Genomic DNA, 18,808 nt, shown 5'->3' with positions numbered 1-18,808 from the left:
TGTTGTTGTTGTTGTTGTTACTGAGCGGCACAATGATCCCGATCGTGGTCGCTCCACCAGACACAAGTGATTTGAATCCACATATCCTATCCCTATATTGTTGATTAAGGAATGACTCGCAAAAATTATTGTGTGTGTGTTTTTCCCCCTACTCTAAAAGCCTGTGCACGCGGTGTTATATTGAAAAAGGGGGATAAGTAACGCTCCTGGATTTTGTTTCTTTTCTAATTCGCATACCCTACAGCAATTCACTATCAGCACATGCATGCACAGTGCATACGTATACGCATGTACGCTGTACATTTTTCGTTGGCGTCATTCAAGGAACAGCAGCTGCAATTGCCTTACCAAGTGTTCACCTAAAGATGTTTTTTTTTCTCGATTGGTGTTCTTTCGACTCATAAAATGTTTCACCTCATATCGGCCAGGAGTGAACCAGCTACAGTCATCCTCGACAGTAAATTCATGTCCTGTCACAAACAAGAAAGTTTAATCGCATCTGCTTCGTGCTCGTTGATAAAAGACTGCGATATTAATATGCAAACGAGCCCGTTCAACTGCACTTAACCCCGTTTGCCCCCCCCCCCCCCCCCCCCCCCCCGCCCCCCTCAGCACTGATCCGTCCTCTGCGTCCAACTCATGGCGTTTTTGTTTGCTCGTTATCGCGCGATAGTCACGTTAATAAATGCGCGCAAGATACCTTCTTGATTTAATTAAGCACCATCGTCGTTTGCAAAAGGCAGCGGTAATTAGGCGGTTCGAAAACGCGGCACGGCGGCGAAGCCTAACCATCAGCGGTCGGGGAAGAGATCGACTCTCACCCGCATTCCTCTCTCTCAACTTCGGTTCCCCTCTCCCTGAGTGCACCTGTCAGAGACGAAGTCGCTGCGGGCAGTCGCGCGGTGTCTGTAGTTGCATGCGTGCCTGTTTTTGCGTTGCCTCTCTTCTGGATATTGAGCGAACCTTCATCGAGTGTTCACGTGTTTTTTCTTCGTGCTGTGATTGTTTTGTTTTTTTTTCTGCTGTGCGAAGACGGGCAGCGACGGTCACCTGTATTCGCCCGTGTTGGGTGAGTTTGGATGTTTCGTGCATGTTAAAGAATGCGAGAGAGAGAGCCAGATGGGCGTTTTTCGCAAGCGCACGGTGCCCCGATGTTGACGACGACAGCATCGTATATCGCTATAACATCTTTACAACACGCAATGTGCTAAGGAAACGTATGTTTAGGACACTGTTACAGTCTCTAGACGATTTAGAAGTGATTGTCTCTTATGAGTAATCAACCAATGAAAAGGGAAGACGTACAGGTGTGCACAGAACAAACACTTTAATGTCATTTGTGCAGCAATGCTGACAGGTTGTTTGCGCACACATCCAGTTGAGTGGATTATTGTTAACAGTCGCTGCAGCTGCTTCGAAACTTTTATGCCTTCCCAGTATTAGCAATGTTACATGCATGTTACAACAACAATGTTACACGCATGATTGTTCAAATGGAACTGTTTTCCTGGTTCAATCTAGGGAACTTTCTTTTGATAATTTTTGGCATATGTACGTATGTTCCTGCCATAGTCAAAATGGCTGCACTATGTATAGATCAATCAATCAATAAGTAAATAAAAGCCTGTGTCGCCGTAGCTTATCCAGAATAACATTTTGGGAGCGGTTCCGTGGAAACTTCGAGAGGAGCATTTCATCCCCGTTTTCCCTTTTCCGAATGCACTTACCAAAGGAATAAATTCTTGAGGTTTGAACCCCCAACCCCCCTCCCCCGGCTACGTCCACTGCTGTGTCGCGTGGTGTATTCGATGATCCATCTCTGCGCAGAGAATCATTCGTTACATTAATAACTGTTCGACCTTCGCGGCGATACTCAGATTTTAACCAAGTACGGCACGTCACCTATACAACGCCGATTGAGCGCGTACACCAGATGCGAGCAGTTGTTCTTTGAAGGTGAATCTCAATGGTAGCAACAGGAGGTCGCGTGAGAGGAAGCTATGGAAAGCATCGGGGCGGACCCCGTTCGGAGCGCACACAGGGTGATTGTCTTTTGATTTTCGCTAACGCTATAAGCGGGCGGTGCGTGACCATTTAAAGGTATTCACCCTACTATTATGTGCATAAGGAGGTGAAAAATAGCCCGCGCATCTTATGCCTTCAAAGGCCGCGTCGTGCGGAGAATGGCGAGTGCTATCGCTCACTAAAACTTGTGAAGAATTCCAAGAAGAGTCATAGCGTTCTATAAAAACACCAACAGGTTTGTTGCACCTTATTTGGGTCTTAGCGAAAAAAGCTGCAGCAACATTCAGGTGAGCTGTGTTCGAGTATGACGGTGCCGCCTGGCAGAGCGGATCGGACATGAATTGGATCAGTTCCGTTCTTAATTAACCTACTGTATTACTTAGTTTATTGCCACGATTTAATCATTGCGCTTCTTTAGCTTACATTATTTATATCGTTACGCTTGTTTTTATTATTTAATCAGTAGCCAATCGATGCCGGAAAGTGATGAGAGTCACTATCATTATACGTCTTTCTTCACTGCATGACATGCTCAACTGCATCAACAGCAATTCACAATGATATCTTTCCTGATTCGTTGAAAATGGAGGGATGTACGCCCCTGCACCCTCTCCTCAAATCAGGAGCGATAACTGTACCTACATTAAACACTCTTAAAAATGAGCTTCACCGCATAGCACGCTCCTAGCCAACCATCATCTCGCATGATATCGTTATCTGCCTTCATTTGTTGAGAACGGGAGGCGTACGCCTTTTTGTGACACTTATACTGTTCATAATTATCACAAAAAGGCGTACGCCTTCCGTTTTCATTAAGTGAGGGCAGATAACGATATCACTCGAGATGACGGTTGACTAGGAGCGTGCTATGCGGAGAAGTTAATTTCTAAGAGTGTACGTCTTTTTTGTAGCAATTTGGACATATGATAATTGCTTTTAAAAACCTTTACACCCTTTATCAGGCGTTATGTTGACCTAGGTGGCAACTATAGAAGTTATCACCTTTTCACACTTCTTTTTCTTAGAGTGCAAGTTGCTGGCATCCTCTGCCGGGATCCAACCCCTAGCCTTGGTACCAGCAGGCGGATATGTCACTAACTGTGCCAGCGAGGCCGAGTAGCAAAATAAAAAGCGAAACTATAAGGAACGTCGGATTCGCATTACTTCACGGTGCCGTACGGTGGTGGCGCTGGTGGTGTTAACGACCGCGCGTCGAAGTAGCGAATATTTGCGATGGAAGAGCGGCGAATGGATGTCGTATACCACGTAGGAGCCCGTCTGTTTGCTCCCTGTCGTCGTCAGAGGGGAAAGTGGAGCCCTCGAGGCCAGTCTGCACGCGACTGCCCGTTCTGGAATGCAACCGCCTCCATGCTTCTTCCCCCATCACAGCTGAGACGCTTCACTCGAGAACGATGAGAAACAGTTCGCTAACTGCGTCTTTCTCTCTCACCGACGAGGAAGTGAGTACAGCGCGAAAGTTTGCGAAAAAGCTTATTACCTTCGACGAGAATGCAGTTCTTCTATTTAGTCGTGGAAAAGGAATGGTCGGTGTGGATGTCGGAGGCTTGTTTAAAGGCCGGGACCGTGGAGATGGGAAGGCAGGTCCTTGCACGCTCTAAAAATTGAACTTCACCGCACAGCAGCGCCAACCATTGCCACGAATGATAGGGTTATCCTTTCTGATTCGAAGAGAGCGGAGGGTGTACGCCTTTTTTTGTCAATTTGGGCATGATAATTGACACAAAAAGGCGTACGCCTCCCTCTCTTCTCGAATCAGAAGCGTTAACCCTATCATTCGTGGCAATGGTTGGCGCAGAGCGTGCTATGCGGTGAAGTTCTGTTTTTAGAGTGCTCCCTCTGCTGCAATGCAGGGTCGGGAGTGCCAAGGGACGCTGCTACACTACGTTTCAGAGACAGAACATCGCTGCATAACACGTTCCTAGACAACCATAATCCCGAATGGTATTGTGAAACCGGAAGGCGTACGCTTTTTTTTGTGACACTTGCGTAATCTCGTTAATTAGAGACTTCTAGTGCATCTACACTCCTAGAACAAGGCTTAACCACATAGCACGCTGAAGGCAAGCTATTGTACAGGGTGATACCTCTATCACTCTTGATTTGTGGAAAGCGCAAGGCGTACGCCTTTTTGCGGCAATTAACATTCCTGCATAAGTGTCACAAAAAGGCGTACATCTCCCTTTTTAAGAAATCGGGGGAGAGAACGATGTTATTCAGGATGATGGTTGGCTAGGAGTGTGCTATGTGGTGAAGTCCATTTTTCAGACGGGCTTCACCGCATAGCACGCTGTGCGCCAACCATTGCCACGAATGATAGGGTTATCCCCTTCCGACTCGAAGAGAGAGGAGGGTGCGCGCCTTTTTGTGGCAGTTTGGGTATATGGTAGTTGCCACAAAAAAGCGTACGCCTCCCTCTCTTCTTGAATCAAAAGCGACAACCCTATCGTTCGCGGCAATGATTGGCGCACTACGTGCTATGCGGTGAAGTTCTATTTCTGCAGAAGGCAGGCCTTGCTCAACGACCCATCTAATACTTTGCTCTCCCCGACGAACTCGTGCACCCTCACCACATCCCCATCCTTCAGTCTCCTCTATCTTCCATCCGTCCGTCCTTTCTTTGTGTTTTGTTTGCGTTTTTTTTTTTTTTTTTTTGCTATAGTCGTGACGACGCCCACTTCTGTGTGGACAACAACGGCGAGCCTATCCTGCCATTACCCCCGTCCCCCCTTTGTTTTTAGAGTGTACAGTACACTAAAACTCTCTAATGTCACAGAAAGGCGTACAAAAATAATACCGTTGTCATTTGTGGTTTCCGGAAAGTGCGGGGCGTACGCCTTTTGTGACAATTAACTAAACTGCATAATAACAAAAAAAGGTGTACACTTCCCGCCTTCAACAAATAAGGGGAGAGAACTATGTCAATTGGGATTGACAGTTGGTGCGCGAGGAAGTATGTACTGTTAGCGGAACGTTTCAAGATTATTTTGGTTACGAATTTGGAGAAGCGTCAAACTTTGTTCGCTGTATCGTTGCTTCAAAAAGTAAACGGACAGGAAAGCGAAAGATGAGAGTCGAACACACTTAAAAATGAGGTGGTGGTGGTGGTGGTGGTGATAGGGCTCACTTAAAAATGAACTTCACCACATAGCACGCTCCTAGCCAACCACCATCCCGAATGACAACGTTCTCGCCCCTGATTTGTTGAAAACGGGAGGAGGAGCCTATTTTGTGCCATTATGCACGGCACAAAATAGGCTCCTCCTCCCGTTTTCAACAAATCAGGGGCGAGAACGTTGTCATTCGGGATGGTGGTTGGCTAGGAGCGTGCTATGTGGTGAAGTTCATTTTTAAGAGTGAAGGAAGGAATGAAGAAAAGGAAGAAGAAAAAAAGAGAGAGAGGAAAAGCAAATGCAAATAAAAACAGAGAAAAACTGCGACCACAGAAAAAAAGCAATGTAATGAATAGCGGCACACGTGAAAGCGGAAAATCCCCAAGGCGCTTGCGGCGATGAGCCCCGTGACGCTCTCGGCGAGAGACAAGTGCTGTCCAGTTGAAACTGGACCTCGAAACTGAAAGGGAAAGACAAGCAGAAGCCATTTCAGCATCTCCTCGCTGATTCTCAGTCACGACCGTCGAAGCGAACGTGCATGATGTTCTTGTTTTCGCTCCTCTTTCTCTCGATGTGGGTTTACCCCAGCGGTTTGCCAGCGAGGCGAAGGCATATGCTGGCTGGGAGGAAATCGTGCGCCCTGGGCACCCCACTTCGTATGGGAAACTGCGCCCAAGAAAACACGCAGATAGCGCGGTCAGTGCTGGGACTCGAACACGCACGGGAACCCTTCCCCCCTGGAAGCCCCTCCCCCCCTCTTTGCCCTTCCCCTGAAAAAAGAAATAAAAAGTTTTACCCACCCTGTTTTTCTTCGATAGTCGTGTTCCACCTATACGGCATTGCGGTTGGATCTTCTTCGCTGTACGTCAGAAGATAATGGTCATGTGATAATAATTAAATTAAAAAGTGGGGATGGTTTCGAAACGTTTTATTCGTCTTTTTTTTTTTCAGGACATGCTTACGTTCTAAAAGTTATTTTCATTATTTAATACAATAATAATCTATTATAGAGATCACCTTCAACACCCGAGCTGCCGTTCTTCGTTTTAAACGCGGCTGTATAGCTTCTTCCCTTACGATTTCTCTCTTCCAATCGAGCCTATACATCTCGTCTAGCGCACCAATAAAGCGACGCGGTTATTTTCAAAATACAGAGTTCCCACCATTAGAGCATCATCATTCACAGCTAGCCTGTTGGGCTCGTTTCGCACATTTTTCTGTGCCAAGGTCTATAGTTGACGTGCGTCCGATACCATTGTATGGCGGCCTGCGCCGTATAACTACGTTCATTTAATTAGGCAAGGTCGCTTATCGGAGCGACCGAAGCGACATGCCTCATACGACACTTTACGTCACCTGCGCGCGATGGTGGAAATAATGAACCGATTTATGCGTCACGTCATGATGAGACACAACGGTTCCTTGCACAGCCCATCTTGTATATTGCGGACAGCGGTACGCTGGCATTGCTGGGTACATAGACTTCGCAGCCTCTTTGATCTAAGTTACCTAATTTTGTTCTTGTTCATAAACAAATCTCGCTAATCACAGGCATGTGTATCATTCGGTGTTGAGTGTGCTATGCTCCGAAGTATGCATGGCGCATGAATTCGAACCTGGTAGGTGACCCGCGTCCGAATCTGGGCGCCGGCTGCGCTGTCTGGGATATTTTCCCCTGGTTTTCCTCATACGCTTTAAGACAAATGTTGGTACAGTTCCCTGTGAAGTCGGCCCAGAGCATACGATCCCCCTCATCCCTCCCTCCCTGTTCTTCTTTTGTTTGTGTGTTTTTTTTTATTTTCTTTCTTTCTGTCTTTTCTTTTTTCTTGAAGGAATAGCAAGTCGGCCTGCGCCTGACTTTGTCGCATATGATGTGCCTAAAACGTTGCAAAGTTCTACCTGCTACCTACGAATTATTGGGTTACCGCTTCTGATTCGGCGAGCGAGGGGGGCGTACGCCTTTTCGTAGTAATTTTGATATATGATAATTGCTTTTACTGCCCTTTTACGCCCTTTATCAGACGTTATATGTTGACCTAGGTGGTACTATAGAAGTTACCGCCTTTTGACACACTTTCTTCTTAGAGTGCACCATTGTCTATAAAGCTTGCTTACAACGAACCCAGTTCACCAGCATTCAATGACGGTACGTTCACTAGACATATCCCATTCGTCCTTAAGGTTTACACAAAGATTTGTACTACACCAGTCAGCCGACGAAAATAATCTATAGCACCAGCGGCACCTATTCGTTTAAATGGTTGATTCAAGCGTTTAATTAAAGGGTTCACATCTTCCATTAAAGGCCCGTTAATGGGTCCCCCTACTTATTTAAAGTGCAGGAATTTCACCTCGCGGAATGAAAGATACCGTTACCCTGACAGGAATTCAAAAGGAACGGGGATTTAAACGCGGTGGAAACCGTCAATTTAGCGGCCCGCCATTGGTCCCTTCAAGCGACTTGTCCAATCATAGCATGGAAGACCGTTTGAGGAGGCGCACAACAGGCGGCACATTGCCACTCCACATTGCCGCCCTTCTTCAGAAAGAGAGGAGGGAAAGCATAAGTTACGGTTTCGTTCGCGGTTAAATCATCGGATGAATCCCGTTCCTTTTACATTACTGTCAAGGTAACGGCAGCTTTCATTGGGCGAGGAGGAATTTCCGCACTTTAGCACTCCTTACTTTATATCATAACTTGCCCTTTCGACTCGTTTGCACAATGCCTTCTTTTCGTTTTACTCCTGCCCATTAGAGCACCGAGCACGAAGGAGATGAAATGGACCATTAAAGGTGCCCCACCATTAAGAGCGCCTTGATGGTGTGTTTACGCTATGCGTTGGCCGGCGCAGATATTGACCTTCATAATCCGCCGCAAACGACTTTTCAAAAGCTCATCGCGTTTTACAGCTTGGGCGTGTACATAGGAGCAGCGCTGTTGGATATAAGGACGCTCGCATTGCTTTATAATTGGCTTTCGCTGTTGTTCGCACATAAAACCACGACAGCAAACAACATATATACTCGCAGTAAACCTCGGAAAAGCGCGCGCCCATAATACTGGGGGTCGCTTGGAAACCTTTTCCATGTATCTTTGAGGAACTTCAAGTTGGGAAGTTGGCTATACTCTGAAGCATCGTCTGGAGTGGTTTCTTTTTTTCTTTGTGTGTGTGTGTGTGTGTATGTGGCGCATGCGCGAAACGCATGCGGCATGGGGAACAGAAATAATAACCGTTCGAGAAAGAACGTTTTTAAAGTTCTGCAGCGTGTCCGTATTTTTTACACTTAAAAGGTTCTTCAAAAATAGGACAGGGGCCGGGAGATCCTTATCCATTCTTTCGTTCTGGAAGATAGGAAAAGTTCAGAGAAAGGTTCTTGCACTGCACATGCTTAAAAATGAGTTTCACCACATAGCACGCTCCTAGCCAACCAACCATCATCCCGAATGACAACGTCTTCGTCTCTGATTTGTTGAAAACGGGACGAGGAGCCCACTTTGTGCAATTATGCACGTGCACAATGCATACAAAATAGTCTCCTCCTCCCGTTTCTCATTTGTAAGAGTGCTCTCTTTAAAAAAAAGTGAACTTCACCGCATAGCACGCTCCTAGCAAACCGCCATCTCGAATGATATCGTTATCTGCCCTGATTTGTTGAAAGCGGGAGGCGTACGCCTTTTTGTGACGATTATGAACAGCATAAATTACACAAAAAAGGCGTACGCCTCCCGTTTTCCGCGTCGTAGACGTTCCAATTACAAAAATGCCGTGGCCGTAAAATCTTGAATTCGCTCCCTTCATGTATTCGCTATTCATATATTCTACACGTATGCAAACTTTCAGAACGTCATCTTTATCCACGTTTGCACACACTTTCCAACAAATTCCACACCATACGCTCTTAAAAATGAACTTCACCGCATAGCACGCTGCTAGCCAACCATCATCTCGAATGATATCGTTATATGCCCTGATTTGTTGAAAACGGGAGGCGTACGCCTTTTTGTGACAATTATGAACAGCATAAGTGTCACAGAAAAGGCGTGCGCCCCCCGTTTTCAACAAATCAGGGCAGATAACGATATCATTCGAGGTGATGGTTGGCTAGGAGCGTGCTATGCAGTGAAGTTCATTTTTAAGAGTGTAGAACTGCGCGTGCGGCTGCAAGTGGGGCAACGTATATGCGAGCCATTTATTCCTATTTCTTTTTCCCACCAAACCACCATTTATTGCTTTCCCGTACACGGGCAGTACGCCAGCATTATTTTGGGCTAAACAGGCGATATCAGCATCGACTGGTATATACACAGAACGCCGCGATCCCACATTCTAGGTCAACGTGTATCGTCCATTATAGCTTCCTCCAGCGATGATACAAAAGATACGACAGAGCATGCGGAGGCTTCTTTTTTTTTTTTTTTGACTATTTTTCTCCATCTCGATCATCTTGTGGAGATGTCGTGAGTTGTATTTTCGCACCAGGTATACGAGAAAAGAAGTAAAAGCAGATGGCTCTCACCACTTAGCTTATATTCCTCGGCCTGCTATATAATGCCGAAGGAAGTTACGCTCCGTTGCTCATGGATGCAATATATGTGGCACGTTGATCCTCACATTTCTGTCGTGCTGAATGGATGGGTCATCATCAATGTGCGGAAACCGGGTCTTCGTGAGCCTTGATGCGTTGTGACCGTTTCGACGCGGAAGTAATAATTGAAGTGTGGGATAGTATATGTGTATATCGCAAATGTTGCATCGTCCTCAGCATCATCGGAAATGATGTACACTCCCGCTTGTAGTGCAACGATTGTGGCCCAGATCGTCATCGATGTTGCCCGCCATATACCGGGTGTCTCAGTTAAATCGCCGGGCTAAATAATTCGCGAGCGGGTGCACCAATCGAATAACTTTCTTCTTTTTACAAGTATCTGTCCGATACCACTTACGAGCCGCACACCGTGTGAGTGAGTGCGAGGGGCTCATTATTTAAATAAAAACTCCAACGACTTCTAAAGCAGGGCGCCGTCGGATTTTAAAGTGGACCAAAGCACGCGTTTCTGAATCTTTAAAAGATAGAATGGATTTCAAAGAGGTGCCTCCCGTTCTGCAATCTTGGTTTCGCCCTAAATTCCCTATTGAAAGAGTTAATTAATGAAGTTTAAGTAACTAGTCGTGTAGCAGTTAGATATTTTCTTCCACAGGAAGTCCGGCTGGCTGTATAACTCAGTTCCAAAAACGACATCCGTGCTGCTCTCGTAACTTTTTTAATAAAAATTCTGTAAAAGATAAAAATAAACAACCTGTACAAAAACCAGAACCTCCCCAGGTAACCCCCTCAAAGCAAACTATTGCACAGAACGATGCCGTTATCACTTCAGATTTTCACGTCGCTCTCGGTTCGTTTGTCTTTCGTGCTTCTTTCTTTTTTTTCTCTCTCTCTCTCTCTCACTTGAACTATCCTGCACTGTTGCCTCTGGTGCCATGTGCTAGTGTACTTCCCCTTTTCGCTTTCCATTTCGTGCCTAAATTTGTGTTAATGCGCTCATGTATTCTATTTCTGTGCTCGCTCCCGGGTATCGCGGACCTCACACATTTCAGATTATCGGAGGTCATATTAACCAGGGTTCACTGTATAACCCAAGTCAACTCCTCCATCCCCGTCTAATACAGCTGGGCTGCAACACATTGTCCGTGGCCATCCTCCTGGGTCCCCGTCCCTCGGCCTACTCAGTGGGCCATCACCACGGCTAGCGTCTGCCCCCTGACTGGACATTCTTGGAACTTTCTTTCGTGTCTGTACTGCACTGCACTGCGTGCCTGTTTTCTTTCATTTTTTCCTTTCCTTTATTTCTTTTGTTTATTCTCAGTTCCTTGCTCTTTCTTTCTTTTTGTTTTATTTTTCCGTTTCTTTTTCGGAACAGCAAGCTTGCAATAACCTGGCTGACATTTCCGTTATTTTTTTGTCACTCTATTAAACATATCCCCTCCCCAAATCAACAATCAACCTCTCTCTCCTATTTTTTTTAATATAATAAACATATCCCCCACCCCCTCCCCGAAATCGACTGCGTGTTTTATACGGCCAACAAAGGCTGATCGATATCTCTTATCGCATGGCTCGCGTGAACGCGGTGGCGCTGGCATTCATGCATGATGGGATCGATTTTAGGGAGTCTATACAATAAGGTACTTACCTGAGTTACCTACGACCACATGCACACAATCCAATGATGGACCTCGGATCGTCACCGTTTTCATATTGCGGATTAAACTAGATGTGTGTTGTAAAGACTCGGAAACTGACACCGATTTAGATCTTACTATGATAATGAGTGACGCCGCAGTGGTCGCTCTTTGAACTAGTTTTGCCTGAGGGTTCTTTGTGCGCACAAAATGTACGCACAAGTGACTCACGTTATTGAGTTCCATATTAAACGCAGCGTATTAGACTTAACTTACACTTTCGTCAATGCTCATTCTATCTCATCGATACTGCATTACTTGGGCTACTAGATTTTGATCGTGCAGGAACAACAGGAATGTCGAATCTATACCCGTAAAACTAATTTTGGTAAGCTGTCATTTGTTTTTCGTAGTGTTTCAGATTGGAATCTTCTTCCAAGTTAAAACATTGTGTGAATAGTTTGCTTAGAATAAAGATTAGACGTTTTCTTTTGTACACCACATAATTCCACTGCTGTAGCGCTCGACAGTGATTTTTGCAATCATTGACATCCATTTTCTGCTCGTTTGAATCTGTGCAACAACAGAGTTAGTTAGAGGTAAGAGTTAGAAAAGAAAAGGACGGAGATGCTGCGTAACAATGTCCTCTGTTAACAGGGAGTATACCCTTCAAGACAGATTATTGTCCAGTGATAGCCAGTAGTTAAACTACCTGATTGTAGTTAAAAAGTAGTTATCAACTACTTGCAGAAATGTAGTGGCAGCTACTAGTTAAACTACTATTTCGAGTAGTTAACTCCAGTAGTTAGGTTACTGCAGGCGCCAACTACTTCCGATTTTGCCGCAAGCTTTACGGCACGATTGTGCTTCCGACTTTTACCTTGAGCCACCTGTTTGCTGAGAACGGAGGTGCAGAGCAATTTTGCCGTGCATGTGTACTAAATCTTCACTTTTATCACTGCTTGTGATTCATATTTAGGTGTCCAAGAACACTATAGAATGGGATTGGTGTTGATGGACAGCGTTAAGTAGTTATAGATGTAGTTAAAGAAGTACTTTTAACTACCTCCCCTGAAAAGTAGTTGAACTACTCGTTAAACTATTCCATCGCAAAGTAGTTAGTAGTTATAGTTAAACTACTGTAGAAGTAATTAGTGGCCATCACTGTTATTTTCCTCCGAGTCCTCCTTCTCATACGTATCTGATGTTCGTATCTTCAGCTGAAAATAAACTTCAAATTTGGACAAATTGCACCAATATCACAAACACTGGTGTTGCTTTACCGGTGATACCCTCTGCACTGATTCATGCCGATATGGGACACGTGCTATACGCACTTCAGTATGACTCACACAACGTAGGATTGAGGGTAGCGCAGGTGGCGCACAGCGACGGCAGCGGCGGCGGCTGCTTCCTGCTCCGAGTTCGTCGCCGCCTTCGCAAACTGATCGGTCACGAACGCGAAAATCGATTCCGGACAGTTGGAAGGAAGCGTAAAATGCTCCTTACGTCGAGCTTCTTTCATAACAAACGCACTGGCATCATCAATGGGAAGTGTGTTGCGAAATAACCTCTATGGGTACCCACCATTATGGAGGGGTTCACGCAGGGCCTACCACCACGTGTGGGTGAAAGTTGTCTATTCCGGCTCACCAATGTGGGTCGGAACGAAGCGGAGGTTCGTAGTGTCAAAGCTGAGCAATTTGGGCCGTGACAGGGATCATCACGATCAACACCATTGATGCCCCTAATGAAGCACAAAGGTGCACAGGGCTGTCGTTGCTGTATCCATTTCATTCTCATCACGTTGATGCAATGGACCACATGCAATGGAGTAGCATACCGCGCTTCCTGCGGGCTCACATCTTCATTTTTTTCTCCGATCATCATCATCACCTGCGGCGTAACACCTCGTGTCATTCTCGTCATGGTGCGTTCACAAAATCATCTTCGCCTCTTACGGGTCGTCGCCAAATGGTAGTCATACACTCTAAAAACAGAGCTTCACTGTATAGCACGCTGCCACGAATGATAGAGTTATCGCTTCTGATTCGAGGAGAGAAGGGGGCGTACGCCTTTTTGTGGAAATTTGGATATATGGTAATTGCCACAAAAAGGCGTACGCCTCCCTCCCTCCTCAAATCAAAAGCGATAACCCTATCGTTCGCGGCAATGATTGGCGCACTACGTGTAATGCGGTGAAGATCATTTTAAAGAGTGTATACACTCTTAAAAATGAACTGAAATGAATGAATGAATGAATGAAATGAAGAAGGATTTTAGGAAAAATCTTCCCGGGGACAGCCCCACAAGCGATACTGCCCCGACGACCGTTTTATAGGCCCGCGTTCTAATTAAGGCACGGCCCACCCGTGGGTGGACCGCGTTATCCAGGGGCCCTTCTCCAAAATATGAAGGACCGGCTCCCGTTTGCCTCCCTCCACCGCGTACGCGGATTTGAAGGGAGACCAGAGAAGGAGGCCTTGGGGGGGAAAGAGGAATTTTTCGGCATAATTCCTTTAAGCGAGGACAGGAGGAAATATTGATTGATTGAAAAAGAAGAATATGGAGGTGTGAGCGCTGACGAAGTCTGGACAGGAACTGCGGAACAGGTAAACAGAAGAGAAAGTATAGAAATATGTTGATGTTGATGTAGAAAGTATATAGAAGGTATAGAAAGTATAGAAAGTATAGAAATAAGGGGCGGGAGATGCGAACACTGCGGGGGTCTGTTTATGGGAGTAGCCGAATTTGTCGTGTGACGAATTCAACCTCTCCCTAGTATTTTCAACATCAACACCAACACACCAACTTTTATTGTTAAGCTTCCATCACACCGGCAAACTTGGACAACTGGCACTGATGATATGTTGCGGTGGTCAGGCTGCATCTGCTTGTTTGCGGCAATCGTCGCAGTAACTTTCGATCCAACTGGTGGTAGGTATGTCATCCGCTTCTAATATCCTTCGTGCTGCTGTCCCACGAGCAACTCTCCGTGAGTTTTGGTTTGTTGCGAGGTGGCATCTAGCACGTACATCAATCCCAGACCTGCCGTGAGCTCGTCTTTGGGTGTTGGCGTTGCGGTGGTTGTAGACTAGTGCGTTTGTTGCGTTAAAGGGAGCCAGCCAATATGGCTGGTCTTCGACGATGATGCCAATACATATACTGGCCTCAGTTGTTGGGGAAAATAAAGCAAATCAGTAAATTAAGGATATAGGGAGTGCTAGGCGAAAAGATGGGCTCACTAATTTTGTGACTCATCTAATCAGTCAACAATACAATACACGCAGATTAGACTGTTGTCAGTCAACAATACAACAGACTAGACTAGTAGTTGTTGTAGTAGTTGTAGACTAGTGCCTTTGTTGCGTTAAAGGGAGCCAGCCAAGAGATATGGCTGGTCTTCAACCATGATGCCAATACATATATGCCAATACACGCAGTTGCGATTCCGAAAGAAGAGTCAACAATACAAAGAAGAGTCTGCAACAACAACAACAATACAACATCAAGAAGAGTCTGCAGTAAATGTTTTCCGTTAATGTCCTGTGGCCCGCAGGGTATGGTCAATACTATCTCGAAAATATCGCTTGCGGCTCCCTGCTGAGCTCCAGACAAGATCGTACGGTACAACAGAAGGCAAGCTTCGGGTTCTGTTCACAGCAATTGCAGAACAAGCTCTTTGGAAGGCCCGATGCAGGGGCACCATACAGTCCAGGCAGTGGTGCTCCATGATGATGTTGGTCGACCGTGTTGGAAGTGAGGTGAGACAGTATCTCCAAAGCATTTTCGTCTGCGTGGACCTTTGTCAACATAGGCGAGGTTGCTAACTCCCGGGTGAAACTGTTAACAACCTTCTAGCTAGAATCTATTATAATACATTGACATACTTGATGACAATACACACTGTAGTATTTGTAGGCTAAAACGTCAATGAAGATAGGCTCACTTATTCTGTGACTCATCTAATCAGTCAAAAGTACAACTATTTGTAGTGCAACGCAATGTGGTGCGCTGGTGTCGTGAGGCATATAGCTGCCGTGTGTTACTCGTACTTGTACAAAATACTGCGCGAAAGTATTTAAAATAAGACACTAAACACTCAGCGTAAAAGTATTTAAAACAGAGCACGAAATACTGAAAACTGAAAGTAATTTGAGTGGAGTACTAAATACTCTACACTTTAGAAATGAACTTCACCGCACAGCACTCTCGTACCCAACCATGATCTCGAATGATACCGTTATCTGCATTGATTTGTTGAAAACGGGAGGCGTACGCCATTTTTGTGACACTTATGCTGTTCATAATTGTCAGAAAAAAGGCATACACCTCCCGTTTTCAACAAATCAGGGCAGATAATTAACGATATCATTCGAGATGATGGTTGGCTACAAGAGTGCTATGCGGTGAAGTTCATTTTTAAGAGTGTAAGAAGCATACTCTTTAAAGCACTTTCGTATTTTAAAGTAAGTGAAACGCGTATTCTGAACGTGGCCGTACAAATGAAAGGCATAAACTTCATCCGCCGCATACCTTGGTGTGTGTGTGTGTGTGGGGGGGGGGAATTGTATGCTGTGCTGGTCATATAGTGTGTCGTGCTCGTATATGTAGTTCACACGTTTCTTTTAAAAGCGTGCGGGAAGCGGAAGCGGTCCCACGAGACCACTGTGCGTGTTTCTTAGTTGACCGCAATGTGACCGAAATGTGTCGTAAAAGACGTACTGGGAACCAGAAAACCAGAAGAGACGCGCCAGTTAGCACCGGCAATAAGCGATCATCACGAGCTATATCTCAGAGCTGCGCGGTACTGAAGGGGGAGGTCTCCTGTCTTGCAAGCGATACAGACCAAGCACAAACGATGTCACAGGATGGGCCAGAGATAGTCTTGCCCTTACGCGAAAGGGTTTCTGGGCACGGTAGCTTCTACATTTCGAAATGTGCGAGTGGATAAGAGTGGGTTACTCAAGATTCCACGATGGCGTGGTTACAGTATACGCACATGTAACCTACTGACTGCGATGGATTTTGTTGTAAATGCTCTTGGTTTGGTGTTGAAAATAAAATGGAGAGTCGTGGCCTTCATGGGGGGAGGGGGACCGAAATGCTCTTGTTCGTTCTGCTGTCATACTTTATATCGTACGCAAGTTTTATCGGCCCACAATGACAAACTCATACTTCCTCGGATACCAAAATTACGATTCATCTTCCAATGTCACTGAACACTGCCGTCAAACGTCAATGATTTGCTTTTCCATTAGTCGCTTTTTCAACTATGAAATCGCCGGAAAATGTATACGTAAAAATTGTAGCTGCCGAAAAAATTATCGTCGCGGCTGCGGAAAACGAGCTAATCTCTCTTTTTCAAAGACCCTTTGATAAAAGAAGAAGAAGAAGAAGAGGAAAAAGAGCCCTCTACCAGCCCTTTCGACGTTAGGAAGAAGGAAAAAAACAGAATAAGAAATCCCGTATGACGAGTATGACAAAATATGTTATGAATTTTGGTCACCCGTCGACGATATTCCGGAAGGGCGCGACCCCTGTACCCATTTCCTTTACCAGCATTTTATTTTGTCAGCAGGACGTCTCAGCGACATATTTCATTAAAGAAGCTTATGTCTAGGCAACAGGTTTTGTTTTATCCAGAGACGTGATCTTTTTCCACGTGTCACTTGTACCCTACACTCTTAGAAATGAACTTCACCGCATAGCACGCTCCCAGCCACACATAATCTCGAATGATATCGTGATCTTGCTGAAAATGGGAGGCGTACGCCTTTTTTGTGACAATTATGAACAGCATAAGTGTCACAAAATAGGCTCCGCCCCACGTTTTCAACGAATCAGGAACGAGCATGTCGTCATTATTAATGATGGTTGGCTAGGAGCGTGCTATGCGGTGAAACTCATTTTTAAGAGTGTAAGTCACACGGCAAACTTAGTGCAGTAAACGGAATGGCATTTACTTCGCCTCCTAGCCAACCATCATCTCGAACGACATCATTCTCTGCCCTGATTTGTTGAAAACAGGCACGTACCGTACGTTTTTTCTGGTAGAATTATGTTCGGCATTATTGTCTCAAAAGAAGGCCTACGCCTCCTGTGTTCAACAAATCAGGGGAGGAAACGATGTCATTGGAGATGACGGTTGGTTAGGAAGTGAAGTAAATGTAATTCCGTTTAATGCATTAAGTCTACCGTGTGGTTAGGGTATTACTATCGACATTCTTAAAAATGAACTTCACCACGTAGCACGCACCTAGCCAACCATCATCCCGAATGACAACGTTCTCGCCCTAGATTTCTTGAAAAGGGGAGGCGGAGCCCATTTTGTGCCATTATGCACGGCACAGATTAGGCTCCGCCTCCCGTTTTCAAGAAATCAGGGGCAAGAACGTTGTCATTCGGGATGATGGTTGGCTAGGAGCGTGCTATGAGGTGAAGTTCTGTTTTAGAGGTGCACTCCAGTGGAGACCACTTTACGTTGCTGCGTGAGCACATTGAAACTTCCATTCTCTCCCCCCCCCTCCCCTCGCCGTGAAAGGACCCCTATGAGGTCACTTTCCCTCATGAACTGCAGTATTATCCTTTGTATCTTCTGGATTATATTAAATCTAAGATCACGTGATTGGGACATGGCAAGCAACTATGTAGTGAAGGACGATGTGAGAAGGCCAATCTGGAACGTTTCCCAGCTCTGTTTGGCGCTATTAATACGTTAGGACGGCGGAAGAACAGAACCGACAATGAACCGTGTTATGATCAAGATGGTGACTTACGATTATCGTTATGTACCGAGCGAGAGGAAAAGCACAATGCGACTCTTCATCCGCTATCATTCACGTATTCCGTGTCGTGGTATTGAGCTCTCCTCTATTGTCGTGACATGTCCGGGTAAGTGTTTTATTTATTTTTTATATATATTGATTTGTATTGTTCATTCCCAAGGATCCATGTCTCCGTATCGACTTCTTAACGAGGGACGTTGATTTATTATTGCTTTGTTACTATCTCCGCCTGAGCTTATTCGGTATATCTTGGGACCGCATTCTCGAACGTTGAAGAGATTGCGCAGCGGTGTCCTGAGTCGCTTCGGTTGCGCTTCGGGCACACGATACAGTTCTCAACTCTGTTCGTGCGTAAAGCGCTACTAAGGACGCCACTGAAGAAGTTCCTCAGCCTTCGTGCAAGCGACCACTGGTTTGTAGTGGGTGCGTTCGATTAGGCCTGCACCGTCTGAACCAGTTCCGGTGGTGCTGCACTCGACCGTTCGTTTCGCCAGTACATAAGAGCGCCCCCTGCACCGTCTCGTTCGTTTCAAACCAGTGCGCGCCAAGTGTAGCCCTAGTGTAAGGAAACTCTGCACTCCCGCAGGGGTCAGTTCAACGGTAGTGCAGAGTAATGGCGGCAATGGCAGCAGACGTCACAAGGCAAATAATATTCTCGAACCAAATTCTCGAACGTATCCTG

General features: G+C 45.7%; 1 protein-coding gene across 2 annotated transcripts in view; it reads left to right on the top strand.

The window, feature by feature from the left end:
• Positions 1-881: 881 nt before the first annotated feature.
• The window catches only part of LOC135368295 (uncharacterized), an 82,735-nt gene continuing 64,808 nt past the window's right edge, over positions 882-18,808 (top strand). For both annotated transcript variants that reach the window (XM_064601476.1, XM_064601477.1), the window contains exon 1: positions 882-1,069. The gene's annotated coding sequence lies outside the window, so the exon portion shown is untranslated. The remainder of the gene's footprint in view (positions 1,070-18,808) is intronic.

The sequence above is a fragment of the Ornithodoros turicata genome, chromosome 9, assembly GCF_037126465.1.
Source record: "Ornithodoros turicata isolate Travis chromosome 9, ASM3712646v1, whole genome shotgun sequence".
NCBI classification, from domain to species: domain Eukaryota; kingdom Metazoa; phylum Arthropoda; class Arachnida; order Ixodida; family Argasidae; genus Ornithodoros; species Ornithodoros turicata.
This window is presented reverse-complemented; position numbering and strand designations above follow the sequence as displayed.